This window comes from Pseudopipra pipra, chromosome 2, assembly GCF_036250125.1.
Source record: "Pseudopipra pipra isolate bDixPip1 chromosome 2, bDixPip1.hap1, whole genome shotgun sequence".
NCBI classification, from domain to species: Eukaryota; Metazoa; Chordata; class Aves; order Passeriformes; family Pipridae; genus Pseudopipra; species Pseudopipra pipra.
Window position 1 is genome coordinate 12,052,917 of NC_087550.1, and position 19,899 is coordinate 12,072,815.

The window sequence follows — 19,899 nt, forward strand, 5'->3', positions numbered from 1 at the left end:
TCACATTGTGTTTTCTAATGTTGTAATTACACAGCTCGCCCTACAGTTCTTCTTTAAATTAATGCATATCTTGTATTTAATAATAACACACACATTTAATAACACTATTTCGTTGTCATAAATATTAAAAGCTATGTAATTTATGCACATATAAAGACTGCAGTAATGAAGGTGTTTAAAATAAACAACACCAATTGAAATTCAAGTGCTGAGGCTCAGAGGATCCTGAAAGTAAGACTGACTGTACAAATAAAACTAAGATTACCTTTGCTGATCTTGATTGTCTAAGAGGAGAGGAATATGGCATATGAATAAGGAGGGTGAATAGAGGTGGAAAGTTCAAACTTTTTCAAATAATCTGCAGCATTGACTTTATATTAAGGAAGGTGAAGAAATGCTCTTGGCAATGGCATGTAACCTCACCTGTTCCTTATCCTCTCCTGTGCCCTGGCCCCTTTTCTATGGCAAGGACCACTAGAGCTTCCAGACATGGCCCCAAAAGTTCCAGGTCCATCTAGAGGAGAGCTCTTGATGTGGAGGGAAGCAAGGAAATGGCCATTATGCTGTTTTCCAGGCAAGCCCTGGGGAGGCAGGAACTCTGAGCGTGCCAGGGCACAGCTGGACAAACCACAGCATCACTGCTGGAGCTCATGGGCAGCTGAGCTTTCCCTGCTAGAACCTAGGCAGACTCAAAGAGACCACTGAGTTATGTGAGCAAATGCAGAGCAGCCCAGGATAAAGGAGGTTCAAAATTGGATTTCACTCCCACTTGCCTCAAGGTGTGACTTGTACGTTCTACACCTTAGAAATGGCAAATTTAAAGTTTTTATGTACTCTTATGTACTCTTAACTCTTTAAAGTATGTGGCAAAAGGCTATGTAATCTCAAATTCAGATATGAATTTCTAGAATCCCACAGCTGTAGGAGTAATGTTTGACACATGAGTGGGAAAGGGTTTAGGTGTAAAATTCACAGCTCAAGAATATAAAAGTAGAAGTTTGAAAGGGTTAAGATCAAAAAGTGTCTAAGACTGTGGATTTTTATTCTGATTCAAGTTGCTTTGCTTGTTGTATGTGGATGTTAATGTAATTAGAAGGTCTCAATCTCTCTGACCCGTGAAAGCAACAGTAGTGCTTATGTCCTCCTTGCATTAAGGAAATCTATTTTTGGAATAATGTGATAAATTATATAAACATTTCTTATTTACATGTGGCCATGTTTCAGTTTCTGTACTGACAAATTGAAGAGTAACAATTCTTCAATACTGAAGAATGGAATAGTACTGTGACAAGTTTTCAGATCAATCCAGTGGAGTATATTCCTGTGCAATACAAAGAGATAGAGACTGGGAATTAGAGGAGGCTCTATTTAGAGTGTGATGCTAAAATGCTGACACAAATATCATAGTTAACAGGCCTTTTATTTTTGAAAATATGTTAATTCCTCACTATTCCACTAGCTCTTTTATTTTCACCTCTTTTTTTTTAACCAATTATTAGAAAAGAAGGGGGGGAAAGGATCAGACAAGATAATTTTTGAACTTCAAAAAGTTTTCTCCACAGGAGCAGCTTTTAAGGAAGCTAAGTAGTCAATAGTGAAGAGGGAAATCCTCATCATAGAGTGGAAATTGCTAGAGTAAAAATATATAGTTGTCCTTCTCTGTGACTGAAAGATTACAGTGGGCTGCTCCACTGCTTCATGTTATGATGGTTGTTATTTGATAAATAGAAATAAAAGAAAAAAAATTAGTCAGTGGGATGGCAGCATCTGCAAATGGTACAATTATCTGGGTTACTCAAGTCCAATACACACTATGTGGGGAACTTCAAATAGGAACTCTCAGACCTACAGTAGTGGATGACACAATGTCAAACAAAATTCAACAGTGATGTATAAAAACCAACAGGCATTGAAAGAAGTAGTTTGAACTATTTATGACCTTTGTTGTGTTCTGAATGAGTTTAAAATTACCAGAAAAAGAGATCAAGTCCTTGTGGACAACTCAATAAAACCTGTGATCTCTGTTAGGATTTCAGTGGCCTTTCTCCTCCCCTTACAAATCATCAAAATAAAAGAATCCCCTCACCACAAAACAAGAATAAATGGCAACAAGATCCTATCTGTGTGATAATAAACTACATACAGTACAGCTCATAGCATATAATGCAGTGTCATCTCTTATTCTGACTGCTGTGGTAGAGAATAAATGACCAAAAGGAGAGAAGAAAACAACATATTTCCTAATAAACATGTTGTGCCTCTTTCTGAAGTACAAGAATTAGTGAAAATTTGGTAAAAGTGAGAAGACACAAATTTTAGGTATGCAGAAATCATGTATGTTCTATATTAAGTAAGTATCTGAATGCTAGTCACTGCAAGAAGGTTCCAAACTTGTAGGTGGTTCGGAGGGCAATTTAGATGTGTAAACCCAGACTGAGATAGAAGTGCTCATAGTATCAAGCAGTACAGGGTGCTGAGTATCCCAGAGAGGGGAGATGCCAGTGAAGGTCTTAGCTGAGCCCTTCTGTCCTGCTGTTCCCTCTGTGGTGCAAGATTTAGCCTGTCTGTACCACTGTTGAAAGAGCTGAGGGATTTTCTATGAACAGTCCTTGTTCCTTGCTTATATCTTAATTGTTATTTAGCATAGCTAGTGTTTGCAGAGTTACACATGTAGTTAGCCAGACTTGCTCCTCTGCATTTGCTGGGCACATGCTACATGTGAATAGTAAATTATATATGGTATGAACAAATGAATTACATGGTTGTACAAGAAATGTACCATTGTTACAATGGACGGTCATGCAATCACAGCAGCAATTTTTACACAGTGTACCTCCAAGTGGAAAACATAGGAAGAGGTTAAGAAAAAAGTAGAATGACCATCTTTTTTTTAGTATTATGTACAAAACTGATTAAAGTAAACTTCATGGAGAAAAGTGCATTATACCATTACTCAAACAACTGTACTTTTAAAAATATTTGAAGAAAAATTGGATTTGCACAAATCCATTAAAAGATGTTGATTAAGGTGGTCATGATTCAGTCCATTGATGGAACTTCTAGTGCAAAGGATTTGGCAGGGAAGGGAAGTAAGGAGTCTGATGCTGCCCAGGGAAGTGGTTGAGTCACTATTCCTGTAGGTATTTACAAGGTGTATAGATGTGGAACTAAGGACATGGTTTAGTGGTGGACTTGGCTGGGTTAATTGTTGGATTCGGTCATCTTAAAGGTATATTCCAAACTAAATTATTCTATTGTTCTATGATTTTATCCTCTTTTGTTAAATTTGTTTGAATTTGGTATAAGTCAGACATGCTGACATACATCTATTGTTCAGCATAAAGAAAAGGTCCAGATTTTCCATAAAGGTACATTGCTGTCTCACCTTTTGCAGGCTGTTCCATATCACAATTACAGCAAAGAATCTTAGAAAAACCCCAAGCCAAAGAAGTTAATTGAAGCCTCGTAAGAGTTACTCTTAACTCCAAGGCAAATCCATGCACCGCTATTTTTTGTCTTCTTTGCTTCTTTCTGGATGTTATGTCTTGTCCTAAGTCCTTTCACATACTTGCCAATGCCTCTAAGTTCCTATATTTCCTGATTTCAAGATTAAAAGGTTTTCATCATGCTTTTGTCCATGAATAGTTCTCTTAATTCCTAATTACTTCCTGTTCTCTTCTATGTTTTACAGTATTTCCATATCCTCATAGAAACCTTGATTCCCTGAAAGGTCAGGTAGAAGGATTCTCGCTGTGATGCTGCTGTTGTGATCTTGTTTCAATCACTGTCGAGGCAGATGAATCCTTGAACTGCTGCCATACTCAGAGGTCCCTCCTCTCTATTGATTCTTACCACTGATGTGGTTCTTTGACTTCCTTATTTTCATATTCATATTAACTTCTTATTTTCATAAGAACTAGAGGTGAAAGTGATCCATTATGCTTACTGAGCCAGTGAAGGGTTAGTGCATACTCATGTTTGGTGTAAGCTAATTTTGTAGACATTAGCCAATATCTTTAAATAGTGTTTCATTGTGAAAAATAATTCCATGTTACACAAATAGAAATTCTTACTTCCATCTCACTCCTACACAGGACTGCATATGGAAAACCTCTCACTTTTGCTGTGGGAGTAATGCCTAACAAATACTTCTAGGCTGTTGTGCAAATACTTAAAATATTTACCTCTGTTGACAGTTATTCTCCAGTCTGTGTGACCTAATCACACCTCTTGTCTTTCTCTGAAATCCCTCCAGACTGTCAAAGTGTTTCTTATAACAGGATGAACTAATGAAAATTCATTTGAGTGGCACATCTCATTTTAGGCTAATTTTGGCTATACCTTGGTAGCCATGGCAAATGAGAAATGTTCTTGTACAGTTTATATATAGGTTATCTCAGTGGATCAAATTCATATTGGAAAAATGTTAGTGCAAGCTTTCTGGCCCAAGACTTGCTTAGTATGCTACACAGTAGTTTACTGTAATATCAAAATAGAAGTACAGCTGGGCTTTTCAACCTATGTTCTCCCCTTCAGCATTGCATTTTCCATGCATTTGCTGGATCTAGTCCATGTGTTACAGGTTATTCTCCACAAAATTTAAAATTAGCTTATTATCCAAAATTAAGTCCAAATATTCTTTATCCACAGGTAGACACAGTCAGATCATGTTTGTATACCCAAACATGGGGTACAATTGTGACATTCAGGATCCCAACAATCAATTTACTTTGTGTTCATTCCTGATCAGTGTTGTTTCTTTCCCATTTAGTCTATAAAGTGCACAGTGGTATTGCTCATGAAGCTGGCACTGGTGCTTATCACTCTGGTTTTCCTATTGATCTCTTCTCGAAGCTGCTAAGACCGTGAGGGTCATTACAGCCTTGATTGGATGAAATTCACTGCAGTGCAGTATATATGTGCTTAAGAAAACAGGGTTTGGATCACTATGAAAGACTTGCAAATTTGAATTTCATATGTGCTCTGATATTGAGGATATCACAACGTCTCCATTCCTTATCCTGCAGTGGTATTTATCTGTGCTTACCATGCTTGAGTCTCATCTCAGGTACTGCTATTTCCTACTGTGGGTGCAGGGAAATAGCAGTTCAATGACAGTTTGGGTAAATTCTGACTGTAGTTCTGAAGCAGCGGAGTGAATAGACCTTAATGAAGGGCATAACTGGGTTTACATGGGTAAAACCCTTTACTTGAGATCCCTTTATCTGATTTATTTTGAAGTGAGAGTGTGGTCTGTGAGAGAAATATTATTGCTCCCTCAGGTCTATTTTAACCCTTTGGATAATAAGCTGAAATGGACATAGGTTCTGTGGATTTTACTCCCACACCTAATGATATCATATTTGAAACTCTTACAAATCAAAAGAAAATCTCTTTATTCAGATTAGACAATGAGTCTTTTCTTTCCTGTTTAAAGCAGAATACAACCTGGAGGAAAATAGAGTGTGAGGATTCCAGGGCTCACAATCATGAGCAGTAATAATCATACCAAGACTATAGATGAATGAATGTGGAGTGCCACTTGATAGTAGTTTTTGCCTTTTTTTTTTATCCAAATGTATATTGCTTTTAAAGGTATGCAAGAAACTGTATTTTTCTTTTTCCAAAAATGATAGAAAAATATTAAGAAATTAGATTAATAACAAACAATATATTTTTAGTGCTCCTTTACCCCACTCGTAATCTGGGAATACATGAATATGAGTACCAAGAATTTGTACAAGTAGTTTTCCCTGGAATAAGGGGAAATGGTGTGCTGATGTAACGTAACTTGCTGCACATTCATTGAGTGTTGAATGCCTGGTATTTAAAATTGAAAGCTGCTGCTATGACTTCACTAGCTAAAGTAGTGACAGGAGTGCAGGAAACAATTTTAAACAGTTGAAATCTGTAAGAATTGGTGGAAAGGTAGAAGTTATAGGCTTGTCCTCATGTATTGTTTGTCTCATGCTTTCTGGTGCTCCTCAGTGAATAATGAAAATACTTGTTGACTTATTTGCTGAATTCTAAGAATGAAGCAAGTGTAATGGCACTGTTTGACAGGCTGAAAAAATACTGTGCTTCATCATGCTTTTGAAGAATTCTAATATCATCAGGGCTTAACAGCACCACTTTTCCATGGAAAAGCATCATGTGGCCCTTCTCTTGCAGGTGGATTTAGGAAAGCAGCCTGCCACTTCTGCATTGGATTGAACCACTTCATAAATCAGGACTAAGACATTTCACTACATCACGAGGGTTTTTTCTCAGCCCAGGAAGGCTGCAGTTACCTAACTAAAATCCACAGAAAGTTTTGGTAATTAATTTTTCAAATAACTATGCCTACAGTGTCTGTATCTGTACAGAGGTATAGTGTTTATCTCTAAAAAAAAGAAACACTATAAGACTCAGTTGCTGACTTAAAGCTTTAAGGAGAACTTTTATGCTTGAGTAGTGTAATACAGTAGTATATTTACTTAGTTTCCTGTCTATTGTATTAGTGGAATAATTATCTCTTTAAAACTTGTTGGTTATGTGTTTTATGACATGTAGCTTTTAACTATGTTTATCAGACTCACCTAGGGGCAGTATCTTCAAACTGGCTTTCTGAACTTCACAGATGTAGTTGAAATATGTGATTTTGTCATTAGGAGTTTATTTATAACTTTTCCATCTTTGCAAAGCTCCCAGGTTGGATCTCAAAGGATCACTAGACGGAGAAGAAAAAAAACCCCAAAGTAATTATAAACCATTTCTATCAGTTAGCTGCTGTTGTTGGGTTTTGTTGGTTTGCTTTTTCGTCTTCTGGGGTACCTACACTCAGCAAACTTCAGGGTCTGACTGTATGAAGGAGTTCATGTGTTGGTAACAACAGGTTCCTTGCACCAGAGAACTGATGTGCAAAGGCAGCGCGGTTGCCACTGCTCATGTTGAACAGAGTGTGGAATTTGACCCTTATGAAAGAATTGCAGAGAGGCTTTGAAATCACTGTAATAATATCGATGGATAACAGAGAGGAGCTGGGAAACAGGGAAGTTTTAGTCAATATAGAAGAATAGCATGTTATACTGCTACCTGTCCTTTGTGCCTTCTGCTGTCCTTCAGACTCTGAAAACAAGTTACTACAAAATTCTCTGATATTTTGTTTTTCCCACCTGGTATCTCTCTTAATAATATAAAAACAAGTTCTCTTTCCTTATAGCCACCTGATAGTCTTTTGTTAGAAGGATCATCCATGCTTGTCTGATTCAAAGGAAGACCTTTGGCATCCATATATATGCAGTGTTGAAGTCAGGATCCTGAGCAAGGAGGCCCTTGGATTTAACCCATTAAGGCAATTTTTATTCTACATGATGGATTGAAATCTGTGTTCCTCCAATTGCTGCTTATCCTACAGGCCTTCTGGCATGGAAGCACACATTTCTAAAGCAGAGTACAGCTTTTACCTCTTCACAGAGAAAACAGGTGTATTAATTGTGCAATTTTCCTGGGAAGGAAAGCCTTCATACAGTAGGATTTCACATAGGGAACTGTGCCTTTCAAGGTGCCATTGCAATCTAATAATCAAAAATGAAAGAAAGATGCCTTATATTCTCTGATGCCTGCATTTCCTTAGGGCTGCGGTTAAGGCCATATTCTCTTGATGATGAGCAAATGAAGTGCTGAGATAACACTGCGCATCAAATTCACTTTATTAAAAAGGAAGTTATGTTTTGGGGGCTATTTCAAAGGTGAATTAGCAGGGACTTGGGAAGGTTTTTTTTTTCTTATGTGCAGTAATTCTTTAAGCTGCCTGGTTGCACATGTTGCTGGTGTCTCTCTGCCAGCTGGTGGGTTCCCAGGCAGAGTCTGTCGCGCGCACACGTCACATGGATTCCCCATGCGCTTGCAAACACTGTGATCCCTGGAGGGGCGTGGTCCTTTGGGGGCTGAAGTGCTCAGCGATGAGATGTTCTGCTTAGGAATTCAGGGCACAACGTAAACCTAGCTGTGGATCGTGCCATTCCACCTTCTTTTTTTTTCTTTTTTTTCCATGAGCATGGGATGTGATATGATTCACAACGATATGTTTCGTCTTGTGTTGTTGCTCTCAGATCGCCCGTGTGAGAACACAGCGTCTCGAAAACGATTTACAAACACGGGCGCGGTGTCTGATGGCACTTTATTTGTGAAGGAAAAGGCATATGTTTGCCTTGTGGTGTGTGCCTGTGGATCAAAATGCAATGAAAAGTGAACTGACTACATCAGTATCAGGCGTGTTACTTCCAAAAAAAAGGGCAGCAAAATGCTGAATGGTGTATGGAGATAACATACAATTTATTGATTCTCTCTGTGTGGTTTATGGCTGTAATGGACTTTATGAAAACCCTAAGCCTGTCTATTTTATCTTTGTAAATAATTGACTGAGAACACTGTTCTAAATGGGATAAGTGGAATGAGATACATGCAAGGAGAAGGCTGTACAAGTAATTATATGCATACGGTACATTTTGGCCCTCTCTGGCAAAGTTCAAATAAATTTCTTCTTACTGCCTGAAAATCAGAGATGTAATTTTTGGTTCAAATCTGTTGTCACAACTACCCTTAGCTCTACTGTAATTTGCATTTCAAGTGTACTAGAATCTCTGAGCACTTCCTTTGGTTTTTTTACTGTTAATACCTGATTTCACAGTTATTTATAGCCTTGCTGTATTACTTGACTGTTGCTAATATCTCATTTACTATTCTGACCACCTTGAAGAGCCCTTTTACATGATACTTCCTGGAGTGTCTAGTCTTTTATCCCCCTGGCTGTATCTTCTAATTTCTCTCTGGCTGTAAAACAATCTCATTTCTTTGCTCCAGAAAGTATTTTAATTTTGTATTGCAGGGCTCAACGTGGATACCAGGGAGCATAGTAAGGCTAATGCACAGTCAGAAGATGGAGACCTTTAAGCGTCCTAAAGAGTTGAACTTGGAGAGGCCACAGCTCATACAACTCCTGGTTCCAACTAGGTATAGGGCCACATATATTCTGCCGAAGTTCAGATTGCCACTGAATGGAGAAGTCCATCCTCTTGCCAGTGGCACTTATTTCCACCTGGCCTTTTGTGCTGGCACTTAGCTTATCTGACTGCTAAACAAGCCAGATCAAGGATTGATCCTGCTGCAAACTAATCTTGTATTTCTTCTGGTTTGATTTTTGGGTCAGATCTCTAACCTGCTTTATGATGCAGATGTAAGATGCAAGTGTCAGCATAAGAAAGGTGGAGGAATAAATGACCGAGGTCAGGAGGAAGAGCAGAAAGAACCCCCACTTTTGGCAGATGTCCTGGTTTATGCTATGCATTGAAGGTCCTGGGTTCCACACTCGCTGAGAACTGGCAAATAATAATTGCTGCCTTGCACAGGAGCAAAGATCTGCCAAAAAGGTGATTGGCAACATCACTCATCTTTAAATGGCAGCAGCTTCTGGCTCCCCTGTGCAGTTTCTATTGACAAGCTCTGTCTTAAATAGGGGAGATGGATGTGAAGTCTGGCACTCCAGCCTTTGTAAGGTGTTCATCCCTGCTGCAGAGCACCCAGTGGTACAGGTTACATAAAGTAGTCTCTGCAATGTAAACTGGCATAAGTGCCTTATAGAAGATAAGCATAATTACCCAACCCCCTAGGTAGAAGCACCCATAACATTTGCCAAACAAAAATTCAGATAATTAGAATATCTGGTTTAGCACATTCTGAAATTGGCGTGTCGACCCTAAAAATCTCTGATTTGGTCTTTCTAGCTCAGTGAGTTGGATTTCCAGTTGGGAGATTCATTCAGGAGAGCTTAGGTTTTAAACCAGATATATATTAAAACCACCAAAGCCTTTGCCTCAGGGCCTGCCATGGGAGTTATATTCCTAGATAAATCAGAATACCATCTGTACTGCCAACTGCAATGTGAGAGAGTTAAGCAAGGCACCTAACAAAAATAGGTGCCTCTCTCCAGGCTACTTTACTTTTCCTAGACAATCACAGGCCTCTGAAGAGTGTATTTCAGATTGTGACTCTAAGTTACCCAAACCTAACTTACCTGAAACCCTAGGCACGCAGGAAGCAGACAATGTTACATCATGGACTATAAGTGATGTCTGAATTGGTTAATAAATCCTGATAGAGGATAAGGGATTTATTATCCGTTTGCCTATAGAGGCAAATAGTTTTGACAAGACAAAATCTGATTACAGAGGGCTGCTGCTGGTGAAACAAAAGAACTGTGGTGAATGGATGGTAAATGAAGTTTATACTGTTGAACTGTGCTGATGATTTTGGCAAAGCTGATCATGGCAAACCCTGCAGAAGTTCACTCATTGTGCACCAGCAGCTTCTGTTCTGACAAAGTTCACTTCCTTTTTTTGATACTTACATTGGTTATCAGGCAAAAACTCAACCATAGTTACAGGTACACATCAGGGACTGCAGGGAGGAAGCTTTCCAGAAACATTACAAGTGAAAACTTAGATACTTTTAATTTTAGAATGTTTACGTAAATCTATACATGTTAATGGAGAGAAATGCATGTATAAATGCCCTGAAGTTTACCCTGGAGTGATGTGGTAATTACCCGGTTATGAGTCGTGCGTGTTAATTTTTGCAGGTGATTTATCTGGTTTATCTGGCTTTTAAAGACATTATATTTTCCTTCTTTTCTATTTTTTTTTTTTAATGCTCCTATTTTTACAACAAAGCACATATAGAATTCCTACAATTATGAGTGAATGGGGGAAGTGCAGGCAAGAGTAGACAACGAAAAGGAAGAGCTGAAGGAGAGGCAGCTACTCAGTTAATCTGTGAGGAGATAACTGGCAATAACATGAAACCAGTGCAGGGGATGTGGCCAGAGTGGCAAGCAGAAAGGATACTTTTATCAGCATTGTTTCAAAGCAGCTATTACAGTAAGTATTAACAGAGGAAGAGAAGCAATTACAGCAGTGAACCCTAACTGAATTTTGAAATACCTTTTAATAATGTGCAGTACAGGAACTGCATCTTTACCTAAGCAACTGGGACATGTTCTGGATGTGGATGTGTCTTCCTTACCTGCTTTGAAGAGAAACACAAATCCAGAGACAAATTTTAGTTTGATTTGTAATCGAGAGCTCGTGTTTATGAATTTGTAAATAAGACCTGGCATTGGCACTTTCAGTGTTGCAAATGTTTTTGTTAATGTGGCTGGGCTGTGCACAAAACCCTTCCATTGTAAGTATTTTTGAGTGCCTGATTTGTCTGAAAAATAATCAAAGATACAGATTATATGAGCCTTTAATATTCATTGTTATTTACTTCTGAAAGGTTCAGCTGGTTTGCTTTGTGATTGCTTTTCTAAAAGAATTGCTGCATTGTAATCAATTTACTGTGTGCAGTTTTAAATGTCAGGGACATTTTTGTTACTTAACCTGCAGACTCATGCAGGAAGGGATGAGGCAGACTTTTTGAAGTAAGGCTATCTTAAGGTTTAACTGCTAAAAGATTTCAGGTTCAGCATATCCAAGTACAGTATATGCTTTGTTATTTTTTGCCCTTTTTTTTTTTTTTAATTTAAAGTTGAGCTGCGTTTTGGGAAGCAGCTGAGGTGCATTAATTCAGGTATATTTTTTTCATTCCATTTTTCTGATGATTCTTTTAAATTTGATAAGTATAAAACCTAATGACTGATTGCTTTTGAATATTGACATTATGTTTGAAAATTTTGGGGAAAGGGTTTCTTTTTCATCAAAACAGATATTTGAGTGTATAATTCAATTAAAATGTCATAATCATAAAACATTTAAAGAAGCAAACTGCTCTGTTCACTAATTTGAAGAAAAGAACTTTTTAAATGGAACTCCATGGAGCTTTTGTAGATATGTAGGCCTCTCTTCACTGCTGGTTGAGTTTATTTAAAGAGCTTTTCTAGTCACCTTTGAACCCAAATGATTTCTCCAGATGTACCGAAGTGAACAATGTAAAAATCTTGCTGCTTCAGCAGAACAGGATCCAGCTGGCAGGGAACTGGATCTGCAAGTCATTGGTTACAGCTGTGTTTCGATTTATGTGATGGTTGAAAAAATAAATTACTGGATTAAATGGCTAGAAAGAGGACTCTTTGTTTAGCCCTTGTGTGGGGACTGAAAGTGTTTATGGTGCTGTTTTCTTCAGAGCCTTTGCAAAGTAAGCTGGACAAATAGACTTATTCAAAACTTCTCTGAAATGTTTTGCATTCAGCTTTATTTCTTTACAGAAGAAACTGTATGTTTTTGTATAATGCTCTCAGCCAGCAACCGCTTTTAAGGTCTCTTGGCCTTTGAGAGTGGCGGTCGCATTTTAGCAATGTCTTTTAGGCATTGCAGTTTATCACTGGAAGGCAAGTTTCCTTTTGTTAAAGGTTTTCAAATGCATTTCTTGGCATGCACACAAATACATGTAGGGACTCTGTCAAACTCATAACTTTTTAATGGGTTTAATATTTCAGCTTTGTATACCACTTACCTTTTGCTCTACATAATAATGCTGATGTAATTGTAAATTGGGTGCACAATAATTTACAGAGCAGGCACAATGAAATCAGAAACCAATGCCAAGTGTTTGGATTATCGTATATCTTATTTTAATGTTCTAACGATGGTGATTATGTCTTATTACCTGATATCCTGATTCTGCAAAGATTTGCATCCTTAATTTTACTGAACAGCTCCACTGTCTTTGATAAGGCTGAGTAGTACAAAGCTCACAACAGCTTTGTTAGCTATTTTGCTAACAAATGTGCTGGGGTTTCTTTAATCTTTATAAGGTTGTGGTCCTGTGCAATCCCACGAGCTGCCTTTTCTACTGGAGGTAACTTGGATTGAAGGAGTTGAGATGTAACTTCATGCAGTGAAGTCCTGACTCCACTGAAGTCACTGGGTATTTTGCCACTGACTTCTCTTAGGCTACAATTTCACTTTCAGAACTAGATTTTAATGCTTTTACTAATAACAAATATCCCAAGACCCCAAAGTGATTTCTCTTAAGTAGAGAAACTGCTTGTGAAGCGATATGCTACCAAATGTGAACAAAAGATTTGGTATTAGACCAACAGGAATTTTGAAGACTTCTTGCAGAAGCTATGAAAAGCTAAATAATAGCACAGAACTTTCAGTCACGACAGACAGTGAGCATATAGTGCATTTTTTAAAGCTTTAGCTGGCTTTCAGCATAATAGTTTGCAAAGCCAGGAGCTTTTCAGCACTTATATCTGTTTATTCAGCAATATTTCCTAGTAATTATTTTAGGCTGACCATTTAGTTTCATTTTACAGTCATAAAGCAGTCCGTAGCTGTAGCCGAGTATCGGTTACATTCTATTTATTAAAACATTTCTAAAACAGTGCTTAAACACGGGAAATTATGGTTGTGATTAGATCGTAAGTGTTGACCTATCAAGATCTAATTACTTTTCTAAGAACAGTTTGCACAAATCGTTTTCAAAGGGCTGCCTTTATAAAATCCTACAAAGTGCTGACCAAGAAGAGCTAAATACCAGAACAGTTCTTTTCCGAGGCAAAAATGAAATCAAACAAGTTGACCAAGTTCCATCATAAGCCACCCTCAGAAATACCAGAGAGAGGTTTAAAATATTTTAAGCAGAATATTTCCCCTCCCCCCTTTTTTATTGTTGTCCCCGAGAAGCATTATTACATTAAGAGCCATGCGACAGAAAGTCATGGTGATGCAGAATAAATAACCATAATGTATCAAAAGCAGACAAAGGTGTGATTGATCTGTCTGGAATTGGCAGACTCTTTCGCTGTGTCAGGCTGTTTCTTTGATCAATGAAGGTATAGCCTCTGACCTTTAAAAAAAATCAATGAGATTGATTGAAAGGAGAGAGAGAACTATGAGAATGCAGGATAGCTTTAACCTTCACTGTCTAGAAAATTTAAAATATTCCAGTTTTGCAGGCATGGAACCTGCTATTTTGTATTTTCTTCTTAAAAGGCTTTGCTTTTCCCCAGCCTGCTTTTGAAACCTCTTAGAACAAGGCTGTAGAAATGGTGTGTCCTAATGTTTCTCACAAATGTTTATCTTCAGATCACATCGTTAAGAAAATAGGAAAGTTTTTTCCCCATAGCAGAATTCTGTACATTCTGTTACTGTTTGCAGCATGCACTGAATGTCTTTAATTTCCTTTTATAAACTCAGATTCTTATGTGGCATATACGTATCCAAGAATTGGTGCTCTGAGAAATAGTTCAGGTCGTTTCAGAGACATTATTCGTCTGAATAAAGTGACTTGTACTGCACTATTTCAGGATCAGGTCCACTGATGATTGCAATAATAGTGTGTAACCAGCATGGAGGGATGAATTCTGGGAATAAACAGCATCTTTTGGTGATCTAGTTCTACGTAATCTTGCGTTTTGATCAATTATATATGTATGTATATATATACATGTATGCCTGTATACCTGATTAGTCAGGAAACAGTAAAAATGTCATACTAGAAAATTTATGAAGCGGGATTTTTAAAATAGTGCTTGGCACTTTACATCTTTCTTATTGAACAGACTGCAAATGCAGACTTGAGTGTTTAGTGAAAAACAGTTTTTTGAACAGTTGGAGTTTCATTTTAGTACTGGGCCCTTTCTTCACATTGTGCTGATGCTGTATTAAGCAGTAACACACATCAAGTAGTGATGTAAGTATAAAAAGTGTTCATAAATAGAAAAGTTAATTCATTCATTATTTCATGCTTTCAAAGCTGAAGGAAACATAAGTCAAAAAAAGAATATATATCATAGTGGTTTGTTTTCACAAATAATTACTTTTTTTAATTGAAAATGTTGGTGAAATCAAGGTCTATTGAATAGTATTCACACACAGAGTAATTCAAACTGCAATGATTTCTGCTGTCATGTGTCTTTGTTTTAATAAAGGGCAGGTAAATTGACAAGTCAGCAAGGAGACGGTATAATAGCATTTCTTGAGTAAGATGGAGCTTGCGTAGGAAGAGAAGGATATTGCTGTTTCTCTGTAATTTTATTTCTGTGATTTCCTTTCTGTAATAGGTTGCGTAGGCTCTACATATTTTTAATACTTCATAATCAGGTGGGAATTTCAGCTAAGTTACAAAAGGCACTCTTACTAAATAACAAGACAGTCTGGGTGTAGCGTTTGTAAAGAAGAAAATAGGAGGGTAGGGTTGGGGTTTTTTGGTGACAGATCTGGAACTAGATAGCTGTGGGAATTTTCTGAAGTCTTTATCTCTTTGGTGTTCATCAGTGAGGTGAGAAGGTGTTATGGACAGAACTATGGACTAGGTCATTCTAACTAGGCACGGGTCATTCTAACAGTGTCACTGTTCTAAGTCATTTACATGCTACATTAAGAGAAACTAAACCTTTTATTTTATGAGTACGCTTTTATGTGCACTGTGATGAAGAAACTTTCGCTTCTAGAAAAAGAAGAAGGATGAGTGTGTTGCGTCCCAGTTGGAGCACACTGAGAATATGAAGATGAGAACTGTAAAATCAGAATAGTGTTCAATATTAGTGCATTTCTCCCCTCCTGTTAGATACATTTTGATTTTGTTCCAGTAATATTTAATTCTTGTCATCACATTCTCCTAAAATTATTATTTGTTATTCCAGAGAGTCCTTATCTGTCACACAAAGTTTGCATTAATATTGCAAATCACCTTACTCTTGTTGTCTAAGAAACAAAAGGCTCATCCTATATTTGGGTGGGTTTTGATAACTGACATGCATGCCCAGCCTCACCTCCCCTCCCTCTCTGTCCAGAAGTAATAATCCAGGAAACACCTTCTTTTTCCTTTTTTTTTTTTTTTTTTTTTTAATTTTTTGGTGCTTTCAGCAATGGCTGCTCCTTTTTCTGTTCTTCGTGGACACAAACTACATCTTTCCAGTGTGGATGAGGATGCTGTCCCCTTGTGGATGATGCTCACAGTCTTAGCTGCTGCCTGCAAAACTGAGCAGTGCCCTTCAGCCAGTTTAAGGTGGTGTCTGGTGCAGTGCATTCATTTAGCATTACTAAAGGACAAAATTAAGGTTCTTTTTGTATCTATGCCCCTGTCAGCTAAATCTTTCCCAGAAAAGAGGCAAAGCTGAGGTCATTTTTTTCCATCTGTGAGGGGTCAGTGACTGCAACAATCGTTCCTGGCTGAGGCATAAGCCTGTAAAAAGCACCTATGCTAGCAGCCGAATCATTTTCTAGGCCAATTTTTTATGTTTCAACTAATGAAAACAGCTGGGTCATTAAATCCAGCAATCGATCTCCAATTATAACCTGTCTTGGACAGCACGGCGCCCTGCCCCGGCAGGTGCCCTCCCCGCAGACAGACCCCCGACCTCGGCATCTGCCTCTGCCCTGAGACACCAATTTGCTGCCCCATCTCACACCCACTTTCTTGCTTTTCTAGGAGCACAAATTCCTCCCCAAAATATCAGTGCCATGGCACGGGGGCTAATTGTGCTATCCAGCGTTCACGGTGCTGTGTGGACTGAGGCCACTGTACGTTCGGTCTTTCCAGCTGAGAAGCAGATCTATGGTTAAAAAAGGTGTGGTTCTGCTTGGAAACAGAGGCAGTGTGTGCAGGCAGTGATGTAACTGTAAATCTATCGGGGTTTTCTTTCACTATTATTATCTGAGTCTATCAATAGAATAAATCAAATTAAAGTGACCAAAATTCCAGATACCTGCTAGCTGGATTCTTTCTTTCCTCCTGAGAAAGTGAGAGTACGATATGTGGCAATTGCTGGAGCATTTTTATGAAAAGATTTTCAATCTTTTCAGGGTCTGCACAGGAATTAAAAAAAAAAAAAGTTAAATGGTTGACATTTAATCTTCATACAGCGAATAATAATTACAGGCAAGAATTTAAAGTGGTTTTGATCATAGTCAAATCTGATGGTTCTTTCCTCCTTGCATTTCATGAGGATTTACTGTACTGTGGATGCAAAATGTAAATGATGGGCAATTCCGTGAAATTCAGACATGCACACAAAACTGTCTTTCCAACTTTTTCACACTTACCCTCAAACTGAAAATGGATTTTCCTGGTGGCTGATTAACCAGAAATGAGTTGTTTCTAACTAGATTGAGGGGAGGAGGGTTCTGTAATATTGGATTAGTGAAAGGAGTGAACAGCTTCAGTTTAATTCAACTAGTCTTCTATTTTTAATCTCCAAGGAAACAGCTGACTTGAATGTTAATTAAACAGCAGTCTTTGATCCACCCAGCCACTCCCGGAGGCATAATAATAATATATAAGGGCACAGCAGCAAATATATAATAGGTACACTTAAAAGAGTGCACCTAATCTCACCATATTCACATTTAAAACATTCCTTGCCGACCCACTCTTATGTTATTTAAATAGGGGAAGGGGAAAAGAGGGGAAAATGCTAAGTAAGTTAAACTTTGATGGTCTGAAGGTAGGGCAGCAGAGCAAGTGTGAGTTCCTGTTTTGAGGATGTATAAGGGTTAATGATTAGAAGAGTGGAATCAGGAAAGACCTTAAGCCCAGATCTATGACAGTGGTAATTGAGCTGATTGATTACGACATCTCGTTTCAGACGACTATTGATTTAATCTAGTCTGCAGTCCCATTGGCCCCAGAGGTGCTCCCGAGTGAGGCTCAGCACTTGAACCTGGGTACTCTTCCCTACTCACCGTCTGGATATAAATTTCCAGAATCTTGCAACCATTTATAATTTTCACTCATCTTCTCGTGCTTTTATTCAGAAGCTTCTAATTTCATCAGGCTAATGTTTTTAACCGTTGAGGGGACAGACGCAGGGAACATGAAATGGCACAGACTGAAAAGGGTGGGTTTTTTAAAAAAAAAAAAAGGCAAGGCAGAGAGCCGGGACTATGTGGCTAGTATTTGCATCTGTTGTTTCTGATTCGCAGAGCTAGCAAAGGCTGCTTTTGGAGGCAGTCCACAAAGCTGGGCTATCAGTAGGCAGTTTGCTGTACGCGCACGTTCAATTATTAAAATAGTAGACTTTTTTTTCTGTCTGATAGCCATAGCGAGGTCATGACATTAATTTATCCAGGGTATTGTGGGTAACTATACAGAAAAAAAGCATAAAGGGCACAGATGCTGGAGCAGCAAAAAATGGATGGGTCTGAGCAAAAGGAGATTAAGAGGCGATGACCAATCTAATGTACGTATAGCAGTAAGAAACCGGCATCCGTCACAGACTGTTGATGGCAATAAGTATTTTAAGCCATGCTGTGCATGTGGTAATTTTTTTTTTTTTTTTAAACCTCAGTAAATGCTAAGCTGAATGCTGTAATCCTGTATTTTTTCAGTTTCCCAAATCTGATTTTGGTCTTGTTTTTGTTGTCTCATGCTTGGTGTTCTTCGCTCGCTCTCTGTCTGTGGGTGTGTGTCTGTCTCTGTCTCTCCCTTTTCACTGAGATTACAAACTTAACTGTTTCCTAATTGTCTACTTTCCTCCGTCCTTTTCCTAAGAAATTAATTGCCATCACCACGGCCGGTCATAAGCGCGTACTAACTGGGCTTAGGGCGTGTACCCCGGCGTTTTGGCTTTCTGTCTTTACTTCGGGGCTGCGCGGTGTTTTCTTTTGGACCTTTCCTGCAAGTGGATGCCCTTCACCTTTGCTGCTGCCTTAAGGTTGCCAAAACCTGGCTACCTGAGCCGGGACTGCGGTGCAGCACTGCATCCTGGGACCTGCCCGCCCGGCTACGCCGAGTGCTTCTACGGCACCAGGCAGCTCTGAGAATTGGCTGGCGAATTGCGTATCACCTGTCCCCCCCTCTGGTAAATAATTTTTATACCGCGAATCACAGTGGTGTGGTATTGTCTGGAAAAGTAATTCCCAAATACTGTTGGCGTAAAAAGGGAAAAGCCGAAAGACTGTCAACACCGTAAGTCATTAAAGTCCCTTGCCTTAAGAACAAAGGAACAAGGTAAAACTGCACACAATAATTATGCTCTGTGGATTTTCATAGCCTGTCAGACAACTTGTGCCTGTGTTTCAGTTATCAGCCTTTGTGCTTTGTTTTGTGTTGTGTATTTTATGTACGCGTCTTGAGTTTCTGTGTGTGTGTGTATTTGGTGTACGTGTATGTGTTCAGGCTTCTCTACCAACACGGAGCAAATACCATACAGAAAAAATACACAAGTGTAGCTCAAACATGCATTTTCAGGACTCAGTGTGGTGGTGAGGGTGTATTGCCATTGTTCTCTCGCAGTGCTCTCTCTGACTCAAGCAGCTTCTATTTTATATTTTATTTTAATTAAGAAGTCTAAAAAAATAAATAAAAAAAAGAAAAGAGAAAAAAAAATTTGCTTAGTCCAGTTAAATGCCAGTTGAAGTCCAGAAACTCACGGTTTCAGCACAGTGAATGGTGATTCAGACCCTGGCAGGGTTTTGGCTATGAGACAATTCCTACTTATAAAGAGCACAATGAAGGGGGGGAAAGATAGCATTAATTTTGAGGAAGATTAATATTAGTCTTTTAAGGTTCATTATTTTCTGAAGAAGTGAATCCTTGTAGCTTTTGAGAGCTAGCATGTCCTTCCCACTGGTATTTATTCGAGCAAAGGAAAAAATGAAGAAGGCGTAGAATAAACTCCTAAGACTGTTCAAGAATTACTGGCATTATTTCTCTCTACATCACGTGTGAGCCTGGGTTGCCTGCTATTCCTGAGGCAGAGGATCGAGGATGAAAGTCTGTGTGTCAGAGCCTGTTTTCACAACTGCATTTGGAGATCTGTCTTATTGATTAGGAAAAAAAGGGGGTGGGAATAGGAGTGTGAGGTGAGGGGAGGACCGACTGACTACTGGCTTATTGCAGCTCAAGACATTTTCTTCCGGAAAGATGTCAAACAACTGAGACACAGCAACAGAGGAAGTAGAAAGGTGGAAA

At 38.6% G+C, this 19,899-nt stretch overlaps 1 protein-coding gene across 11 annotated transcripts in view; it reads left to right on the forward strand.

Moving 5' to 3' along the window:
* LOC135409019 (uncharacterized) overlaps positions 1-19,899 on the forward strand; it is a 382,762-nt gene that overhangs the window by 263,479 nt on the left and 99,384 nt on the right. The gene's annotated exons all lie outside the window — the stretch shown is intronic.